Source organism: Cupressus sempervirens, chromosome 1, assembly GCF_028749045.1.
Source record: "Cupressus sempervirens isolate cs-2001-9-10 chromosome 1, ASM2874904v1, whole genome shotgun sequence".
Taxonomy (NCBI): Eukaryota; Viridiplantae; Streptophyta; class Pinopsida; order Cupressales; family Cupressaceae; genus Cupressus; species Cupressus sempervirens.
Window position 1 is genome coordinate 357,763,084 of NC_143118.1, and position 11,585 is coordinate 357,774,668.

Below are 11,585 nucleotides of genomic sequence, written 5' to 3' on the forward strand. Positions count from 1 at the left end.
GGTAAACATGAATGCTAGCATATATATGATTATCTCTCTCTCAAACATACATAGACTCACTAACTCACTAGATAAATCCTACGATATCTCTCTCACTAAATCCTAACCCCTCTCTCTCTAATTTGTTACTCTTAAGCGTTGTCTCTCTTTGAGTAACCCCTGACCCCCCCTCTCTCACTAACCCATAAACTATCTCTCTTTCCCCCCATCATATCCCATTATCTCTCACTCTATCCTATCCCTTTCTCTCTCATACCATCTCTCTCTCTCTCTCTCTCTCTCTCTCTCTCTCTCTCTCTCTCTCTCTCTCTCTCTCTCTGTGTCTCTCTCTCTCTCTCTCTCCTCGCCCCCCCCTCCCTCCCTCCCTCCCTCTCAATATCCTAACCTCTATTTTTATCTCTATGTAACTCCTAACCCCTACCCTCTCTCTCTCTCTACCCCTAAATCTACCTTTGTGTAGTAGTAATACATAACCGATTGGGTTATTAATCCATATGAAAAATTCAATCAGGACTCAATATTGAAAATTATAAATAAAAAAACATGTAAAAGGTTATTATGCCATTTTAGTGTGGTCCACGAGATTCTACTATTGTTTCACATGTATTTATGTACTAGGTATGCAAGTATCAGAGTTTTTTGTGCTTGGAAATGATGAATTTGTTCTATTTTCTCATGTCCACATGTAATTTTATGTTTGTATCTTATCATTGACCATAAAATAATGATGAAAATTATTTTAGTTATGTATTTTATTGTGTATTTTATTCATGTTATTATTTGTAGGATAATTTTTATCTACAATCATGTGAAAGAACAAGAGAGGAATGATTAAAAAACAAGAGGCAGAAAAGGCGTAGACAAGGGAGTATATGAGGAGAATATGTGAAGGTAAATTATCAAATTCATTCAATCTACTAGAATAATTCATAGAAAACAAAAGTTTCTAATTGACATTGATGAAAATATTTTGAAACCAATGCATGATAGAATGCCAAAAAGAAATTGTAGAAGAATTGTTCGAAAGATTTGGAATAACTATTTTGAAAAATTAAATCAAAGTGGAAGATGCCAACTTATTGTTGAAATGGTTAAACATATGAAATGTAGAGGAAAATGAGAAATTTGGGGTTAAGAATATCTAAAAATATTATTTAAAGAAGCACTGTTAGAAATCTCTTTGATACATACCAATCTATTGGTTCAAAAGAACGTAGTAAAGATGATAATGCAAGTTGACAGGTCCTCACATCAACCATAATGGGAAAAGAAATGGAAAAATCTTGCATGATAAGAAAAATAAGTAAATCATTAAGGATAAGTGGAACAACATTAATCAAAGCCTTAGTGAGGTGAGAGAAATTTGATAATTCTAATTAGACTTCTTTTTAGTCATTCTAAGGTAGACTCCTATGTAAGGATAAATTTATTGTTGATGCACTAAGAGCATTAATTGAAAACTTTTGGTGTGAAAACACAAGGGCTTCACCAAACAAAAAAGATGTTGTCAAAAGATGAATTGGAAAAACAAACCATGAGCCACATGCAAATTATTTTTTGGATATGACTTGAACACAATTTTATGAAAGGTTTCTTCAAATATTTCCTCAAATTAAAGCTAGCCAATGGTTTTTTGAGATTTGATAAAACCATTCTATGTTAAGATAAATCATACACACACTACATGTTGTAGGGTTCATGTTGAGTTTTCTATGCATTATGATGTTTATCATTATTTATGTTGTACTTTGCATACTATTGAAATATTGCAGAAATGTGGTCTACAATTACCTCTTAAGTTGCCTAGAGAATTTATAGCAAGTGTATTATGTAAATGAGATGATGGGTGCATTTATTATAAGACCATGTGTTTGAAAGGATTTTTCCCTCAATGTGGTGGTTTGAAAAAGTTGCATAGATGCCTACATCTAGATAACACATATGAAATTGGTAAGACACTAGTTTCTCTTGGAAAGTACAAGTCAGTTATATATGGTGTTAAAGATGGAAAAGAATTAAAGAGGTGTGAATTAGTGAAAAATAATGTGTAGTTGATTTTATGAAATTGGTTCAAGAGAAAATAGTTGATGACTACATAGGTCATACACATAGAGCTAGAGAGATGGTTAGATGAGAAATTCAAGTTGTGCAAGGACACTTTTCCCTTGGGTATGATTGTATTAGTTGTTGAGGTCACTAAAACCTATAGACTAAAACTGAAAAATGAAGTGCAACCAATGTATGACAAATCTATACAAGTGTCAATTTTTATACACATAGCATTTATTCATGCACATGATAGCATAAAGGATGAGAAAAAAACATTATATCAATGATGATCGAACTCATTCATCAGAGTTTGTGAAAGGATGTTCTAGAGTTTTCTATGACAATTTGAAGGAAAGAGATGAAAGATACAATCAACACATTATATGGTCAGACAATTGCACCACACATTTCAAGAATGAAAGGATGTTCTATTGGTCTAGTAGGATGCATGTGACAAGTGGAGTTCAACACTTTTGGAATTTCATTGAGGAGTAAGATGAAAAGGGAGAGCATGATGGTGATGGAACATGTGTGAAAAAAGCCCTTAGTAGAGAGGAATTAAAGTAATAAGGTGGCACAATATTAGAAAATGCTAAAAAAATTATGTAATGGTGCAATTCTATGATGGGACTAGGTAATACAACTATAAGTCTATGATTTCTAGATATTTTTGGTTGATACATGAACCTAACAATGAAAATTTGCAATATTGTTGTACACTTACATGATCAAGTGAGATGCATTTATTTTGAAGTTCAAATGCATCATCACTAGCTATTCATACTAGAAAGCTTGTATGCTTTTTCTCTTCATGTATGCATCATTTATGGGATGAATGTGAATCAAAAGAGTGGGTTGACCAATGATCTTGTAGACCTTTGCATCCAATTGATTCATATCAACCTCCTACAACATGACAACTCAACTAGATTGAAGCATCAACATATTTTGAGCATGTATCTAAACCTAGTTGAACCAGGCACTAAGTTATCAATATAATACTTGGTTAAATGGATTAATTTCAATTTTCCATTAACTTATCTTTCTATATAATGCAATTCATGTATATGTCATTATTGTGCATATGATAATATTGATGAAGGAGCATATTACTTTCTATGTCGATGTATTGAGCCCAAAAAGAAATTCATAGCTATAGTTACTGATGGTGAGGATATTGAGTACCCAATAAGCTCTGTCTTTGTACATGGCTTAGAATGTAGTATATTGTGTCTCCCACCATGAATATCTCTTTAAGTCAATTTGTCAAGTATAATATATCAATTTTCACTTTAAATTGTCTTTATAGTTAAATGTAGGTACCCTACCAAGAATTCTACCACGTGGTTATTTGAGGATTTTTGAGACACACAGAAATATTCTTCATTACTATAACCTTATTATTAAACCAAATATTTAATTGATACTATATCATGGTAGGTCGCTTAGCAAGAAGTTGTGAAAAGTATGTGAATCTAATCACGAGGCAATACTTGATACAATAAGGGTTAGAGCTGATCTAGAAGGTTTCCTTGATTAATTGTGTGCTATATAGATGAATCATTCTACATATGGTAGAATAATTTTGTATGTGTGTGTGAGTGTGTGTGTGTGTGTGTGTGTGTGTGTTATGCAAAATGTTGTAACTTCACGATGATGTGCATATGTAGATATCAAATTTTATATATAAAAAAGAGAAGATGTATGTAACATGTGCATATTTATATGCCATATTTTGTATAAAAATCTGATAAGAGATGTCACATGTGCATATTTAGATGCCATATTTTGTATAAAAATTTGATAAGAGATGTCACATGCACATATTTAGATGCTAGATTTTGTATATAAAACTAATAAGAGTTATAAATATTGTACATTATTATTATAAATTTGTCTCTTGAACTCTTTTTTTGTAGTTTGATGATATCCTTGAAAAAATATTCAATTATCTTCAACTTATATCAATTTAGATGGTTGTGCTCTTTCATTTTACACCCAAATTTCCCAAAACATTAATTTTGTTTCTATATATTTGGATACCCATTTGGCTTCTCTATAACATATGCAAAGCATCGAGAGGGTTGTTTTGGACCACGTCCTTTCTTTCACACTATGTCACCCCTTTTTGGGCTTAAACTAGCCCTCTAATTGGCACAAGGCATGATGATGACATCATCATGAGGTCAATAGGGTCTATGAAGAGTTAAGGTGAGGTTTTTACCATAGGTAAGTTTTTTGGTTCAGTTTGAGGTGATAGGAAGGTCATTTGACCAAATTGGTGAAAATTTACAAAAAAATGTTAAAGTTGCATTGTACAACTTGTTGGAAATCTGATTGAAAAGATCATTGTAAGAAGAAGATTTCTTACAATGAAGGAGATTCTTGATAGAGAATGTTTTCAATCATTGTTTTGTCATTTGATGTCAAACTTACTATTTTTTGGAATGACAATTCCTTATAAGATCTAAGTACTATCACTTAGTTGATTGATGAGGAGGATTTAATCAACAAGATGTAACAAAAGTACCTAAGGGAAAGTTTGAGTTATGGTTTTGTAATGAAGCGCAAGGATTAGTTAAAAAAATGGTAAAATGATGTATTGATAGTATACTTGAAGATACAGAGGTTGGCCACACTTAGAAACATTAGAAGTATAAGTTGTAACAAGGTTGATTGCAAAGCTTAACTAAGTTCATTAGTGAGTGTCGAGCAAGCCAGTTAGAGCTGAGCTGATTTTTAGTTAGTGCCAAGCAAACGCAAAATCTAGTGTGTGCCAAGTGATATAGAAGAAGCTGAGTGTGTTTAGGTGCTGAGAAAAGTAATAGGTGCTGCGCATCAGAAAAATTAATAGATGCCATGTGAATTCATAGTAGGTGCTTAGCACCAATAAAATGTAGTTGGTGTCGAGTAACACAGTATGTGCCAAGCACCAAAATTTCAATAGTACTGAGCTATTGCATTATTTTAAAATTCAAAGATTCAGAAAATTTGAGCCGATAAAGTTGTTACCTTGAATTTTGTGATCTAGATGGAGGATAAGGATGATGAGCTGGAGGCACACAATTTTATGTAAATCATTTTTGAGCGAATTCTAGAGGATTCTTCATGATGCTTCTAGAAGGAACAAGATGTGGGTTAGATTCAATGTATCCTACCTAATCCATTCAAACTAATATTAAAGGATAGAAGAATTGAGTGGGAAAGAGGATTCTAGATTTCTATTTAAGGAGTCATAGGCCAATACTGGTGTGCCAAAATTATGAAGTGATTGAAAGGTGTTAAGGAGAAGACATCAAGGAGAAGGAAGAATAGAGCACAAAGACTCTACTTCGATAAGTGTTTAGAGAGAGATGATTGCACTGGTACATTGAGCATGAAGAATCAAGGAGACAAAGCTTGAAAGGAGGACAAGCTGTCAGAGCTATAGAGACTAAAAGCCAAACAAGTTGTGAAGAGCTAAAAAGTGATCTAAAATCTGCAAGATAAGTTTTGAATTGTAATCAGGTCAAAACCTTTCATTGTTACTCTCTAGAAATTGTATTAGTTAGCGTTAAATCCTATGGACTTAGGTTAGTTTAATAGCCATTTGTAAATCCTTCAACAAGGTCACATTCCAAGTGAATGTTGTAAAGTTCTCTAGCTAGGCCCACTTCTAATAGGGTGGATAAATCCTCTAACTAGGTCACATTTAATAGTGTGTTGTAGCCTTTAATAGGGCATCACTTCAGAAGAGTGAGAATTGAGTAGCACGTTACTAATGGTTTTTCCCAAATTGGGTTTCCACATAAATCATTGTGTTATGTGTTGATTCTTCATGTGTTATGCTTGCATTTTGATTTATAGTAACTTGCCAAGTAAGAAAATGTTTAAGTTTGGATGAATGAAAAATTTAATGGGTTCACTACACTTAGTGAAAAATTTTCATTAAAGATATTTGTACTTTGAATAACTGATTCACCCCCCCTCTCAATTATTCTAAAGCATTTGTAACACAACTTTGCAAATTTTGGAAAGAAAGTTGAGAAGCATTGAAGATGAGTCCCAAAGGGTGAATAACCACCCAACTAGCATATGTAAAGCATGAGAATAACATCAATAGGTTGGTGAAATCATTTGGAGACCAAAAGATCACCTAGTGTTTGTTAGTCTAGGTTGTTCTAGGTTGGTCAAACATAGTCAACATTTTGTCAAAGGTAAACTCAAGGTTGGATTTGATAATTTTTTTCCATATTTAGTCTTTATAAATTATTTGGGATCATTTCATACCTAGTTGGAGTCAAATTTTCTAATAGTGCAAAAGGTTGTTAAAAAGTTGCAAAGAACAAATTTTGCAAAAGTGCAATTTTTGCAATTTCTTGCAAAAGTTGTCAGAAATGCATAACCAAGTGCAAAATTTGGTTGGTAAATGAAAAATGACATGGAGGAGTGTATATGTGTTGGAGATCACCAAATTTTTGGGTTGGAATCAAGAATACAAGTTTTGGGGCAATTTTGTGTGCCTTCTAGAGTGTTGATCCATACTTTTCCAAGATTTTGTTTTGTTTTGTGTGACGAGATGATTGAATCCATTCGTTGGATTGTTTTCACATGTTCAAGGAATTGATTTAAATTAGTATAGTAGAATAGAATAGTATATTGCATTCATTTTCCTCCATTTTGTGCTTTCTGTTAGGATTTGAAGCATCTGGAAGAATATATGAATAAACAATTTTAATCCAAAAAAAAGAGAAGAAAACCATAAGGACATAGATAACACACATATTTAATGTGGTTCACCCAAAAATTGGGCTACTTCCACCTAAATTTCCATCCAACTTTTCTTATTATCCACTAATTATAGTATAAACACTTACATCTCAATACCGCTGCAAGAACAACCTATCTCATTATACATCACATTACCACAATCCCTATCCCTAAGCTATCTTATATAATATATTCCCACTTTAGGGTTATAGTATGCCTATCTAAATAAGGTACAATAAAATAGGACCCCAAATAATTATGAAGTATGTAAAATACTTCTTTGATTAGTCACCACAAACTAACACTTTCCTAGCAAATAGGGTCTTGAAGATTCTAATGCATTCCTAGAAATCCATAGATGCTCATTAGCTCTAGCTCATTAGTTTTAGGAAAACAAAAACCTTGTTTCAACCATAATTTCCTTTTGATGGTATCAACCACACTGAATAGAAGAATCCCTAAGGGTCTCTAAGCACCATCAAGGTGCGATCTTGAATTAGACATTTCTTTGAGCTCATATGAGATATTGCCAAACTATCAAGTGCTACAAGATCACATTATCTAGGCCTAAAAAAACCTATATCAGGTTTTAGAGATTCAATTTTTTTTGGATTTGACATCTATATCTCACCTATTGCCAAAAGTTACAATGTTGGTCAGTTCAAATGAGCAGGGTTTTGTATATTTCAAACTGTTGGTCCTAGGATCAAATAGTCTTCTCTATTAGCTCTAGCTGGTTGAGTTTAGGCTAGGACCAACCTTATTTCAGCCACAATGTCCGTCTAATGGTATTGACCACACTAAATAGAAACATCCCTAAGGGTCTCTAAGCACCATCAGGCTACATGTAAGGAAACTTGGCAATAAAGAATATAACCGTTTCCACATAACCCATAATAGATCTGAAATAAACACAAAATTGAAATCCACATGCAAGAGAATAGACAACATACCCACAAAATTGTGACACAAGATATACCCTGGGAAACCCTCATTGAGGGAAAAAACCCATCCTCCAAAAGTATCCATCATCATGTATTATTCAGCAAAATACCATTGCCATACAACCATGGAAGCCTTCATGGCCATAGCCACAACCGAGCAAACTATGTGAACAAGCATGAATCCACACATCCCATGCCATGCTTTCAACCTTCACAAATGCTCCCTTGGCTAACCTGTCAAGCCTTGTCCCGCTCGACTCTTGCCTTTTGTCTTCTCCTTGTCACTCTCTCTCTCTACAACAACTACCCTTGTGGCTGCTTATATAGTAGCAAGTCTCACAAAACCACTAAGTGGTATTACATAAACCATGTGCTAAAACCATGTGCTACCTAACCCACTGACCCCACATTTAATATTGGGCTTTTAATTCTTTTCCCCAATATTAAATAATTACATAAAATCTTATCACAATGTTACAATACAACTCATCAAGAATATTTCATGGGAATATTTACATGTTGCACGTCCATCTAGGTACAACATTACATAATAAAAATAAAATAATAAAATAACAATATTATGCAATGTGTGCAACACCCATTATCTCAACAATCTCCCACTTGTTGTATACATTGCATAGGGTCAATCCGTAGCCACATAAATGAACAAGGGAACAATCCCTCCCAGCACATCCACCATCATGGATCAAAATACACCAAGTGCTCCATCTTGGTACTCGCGACAAAATCAAAGTATCCAACATCTCAAAGATGAATGATCTCACCTCCTATTATGCCACTCCCACTGGACATACATAGAAGCCATCCAAAGAGAAAACCACCCAACCTGTCGCATTAGAAGATCATAAAATCCTATACCAACTAAAATTCCAAGCACAAATACCTGATCCAAAGGTAATCGCATGTATCCGTAGTTGTCAAAATATCCATAGCTGAAATAGCACCCACAGCAAAGTGCCAAACCCATCCAACTATCCATACCTCAAAGGTATAACAAGTGAATCTCATATCACCAACATATCCAATCTGCAACCTACAATCACAAGCCTCAAGAGCAATACCTGCCACATATATACCAAGAAGCTCCCACTGCAAAAGATAATGTCAAATCTATAACCAATCCACTCAACACATCTCAAAGAAGTAAATCCATGTAGTATCAAGGACATCCACAATACATAAACTGATATCCTGCAAGAAAAATTCTCATAACAAGTTTCCAATAGTCTCCAAGTTCTCCACAACCAACAAAGGAAAAAGATAAAGAAATAACCATGTCATCTCTCACATGACATACATGAGCACAAACCAGTGATCACAATCTTCAACCAATCTCAAATCCAATGTAGGCAAAACTGAACATCCAAGAAGATAACCAAGACCAGAGAAACCATGCAAATCATAACCTGTATCATGTCCTTCTACACACACCTCTAGATGTAAACTGTGCAAGTATGATCTCCTCCATAAAACCCCAACAAGAAGCCTCAACAACACCCAAACCATACCATATAACTCATCATGGATGTAAGCCTCTCACAAGAAGATCAAACTCATAAACCCATTCCTAAACCAAGGAATAACCATTCCTAATCCAAGGAATATGCCCAATATAAAACCATCTCCTAAATTTAACCAGCATAACAACATATGCACATGGAGATAACCAATGCTAAACCATCTCTCAAATGAACCCTCCAGAACTAACTCATGTACCATAGCTCAAGATCCATATCCATGAAAGATATGCATAAATATAATGCAACTGAGAGAAAATAATGGGCTATACCTCTCAAGTAGCAAACCGCCGAGTAGACCAAGAGTGAGGAATGAGAATGCTCATCAAGATACCCAAGTCTCCAACCAAGACTCATCTAAGAACAATCTCCTCTCAAGTCCATATCAGGTGACTGCCCCTTGGACTTCCTGCTAAAACCATCAACCATCCCAACAAATACTTCTCTAATCCAAGAGAAATCAGCGTCACCACTGTCTCTAAGTATCCATGAGCACCTATAACCAATCAATCCATGCCAACTCCAAATGCAACATAACAATATCATGAAGTATCCAGCTTATGATTAGTGTACTCAATACCAAGAAACTAAACCAAGATCAATGTCAAAGTTCCAACCATGGCCTCAGGAACATAAACATGACAACATGATCTTACCATCTCAACTAAAGAGATAACATGCTCCACATGAACACACCATAACATGTCACAACTCTAAACGCATATCAAGAGTATACCATGACATAATAATGAAACCATCCTCACACCAAGGATAACATGCCAAATAAAAGCATAAACCACACCTTTGCCAAGAACCTTGTGAGTCCTCAAGATGCAACCATCTCCAAACACCATGAAGAAAACCATCTCCACATACCAAGAAGAACCATCTCCACATACCATGAAGATAACCAAGAACTCCATGAGTCCTCAAGATCTAACCATCTTCACACACCATGAAGATAACAAGTGCACCATGCAAATGTCAAAGATGCTTCTGCAGCAACAAGATCTAAGACAAATCTCCAACATTTGCAAACACTCAATAAATATATCAATGCCAAAAAAATCCCACTCAACCGTGGTATCAAGTCACCAATGGCATCATCATCTCCTATATGAAGATCCAAATCAAACCAGGAACTAATCTTGCACCGTCACCCCATCACTGTCACAAGCTCCCACTAAACCGTGTATCCAAGCTATCCATGACATAATGATGAAGAAACCATCCTCTAACCATGAGAATCAACCAAGGCATCAAACCATCAAAGAACTCAAAGTGCACATCATGAGCTCCTCAAAAGAAATTAAATAACCATGATCCTCAACCAAGAAGATATACCACCATAACTGAATCAAAAATCCAAGCTAATGAACATCAAGGATGTACCTGTATATCCAATCATGTCATGCCAACATCCATGACACCATGATCACATCCATGAACCAAGCATCTGGCTCTCAAAGTATGTCCAACCTGTCAGCATAGTCAACCACAATCCTCTGCCATGACTGTACCTGGTAACAACATCTCATCCCTTCTACATGAAGAATAAAATCAACAAATCATGTGACTCAGGGCATAAACAACCCAAATCCAAGCCACCAATCTGAATATGCATCAATAATGAAAGATCAATGGGCAAAGACAACCCATAACCAAGCTATAAATGCAACCTGTAAGTATAGACCGCTTACAACATTGCACAACTTGTAGATCCAACAAGTCATCATGCATATCCAAACCAAACACTGATAACTATATCATCATGAGACCAATCTGAAATATGAACTGAGTATACAATGACATCAAATCTTAAATTTTCAATGCCATAAACTCACAATGTTACCATAGTCAAAATATACCTATAAATTGTTCAGATCAATATATCAACAAATAAATCATGCCAAACCTGCACCAAATCTAAACCAATGTGTAGAGCTCTCCAAGAGCTTTCCGTTGACTACTTGAAGTCTAAAATCTGACTCCGTATGCCTAAGTTATGCCTTAATCTGTGCTCAAAATAAAGAACATCTGACTTTAGGGCTCTTAAAACCTGACAAAATTTCAAAACCATAGAACCAAACCTACACCATCTTGTAGTGCTCTGAATTAGCTTTCCAACGCCTATAAGAACTCTGAAATCTGATATTCTGAGAGAAAGTTATGGCCGTTTTACTAAGACAGTCTTTTTACCATTTTTCAGTACGATTTTTTATTTTTTTTATTTTTTCAGTGACGAAAATTCTGACGGATTAAATTTGACGGCCATCATGGGCTGAAACTAAAAAACTCTTTCATT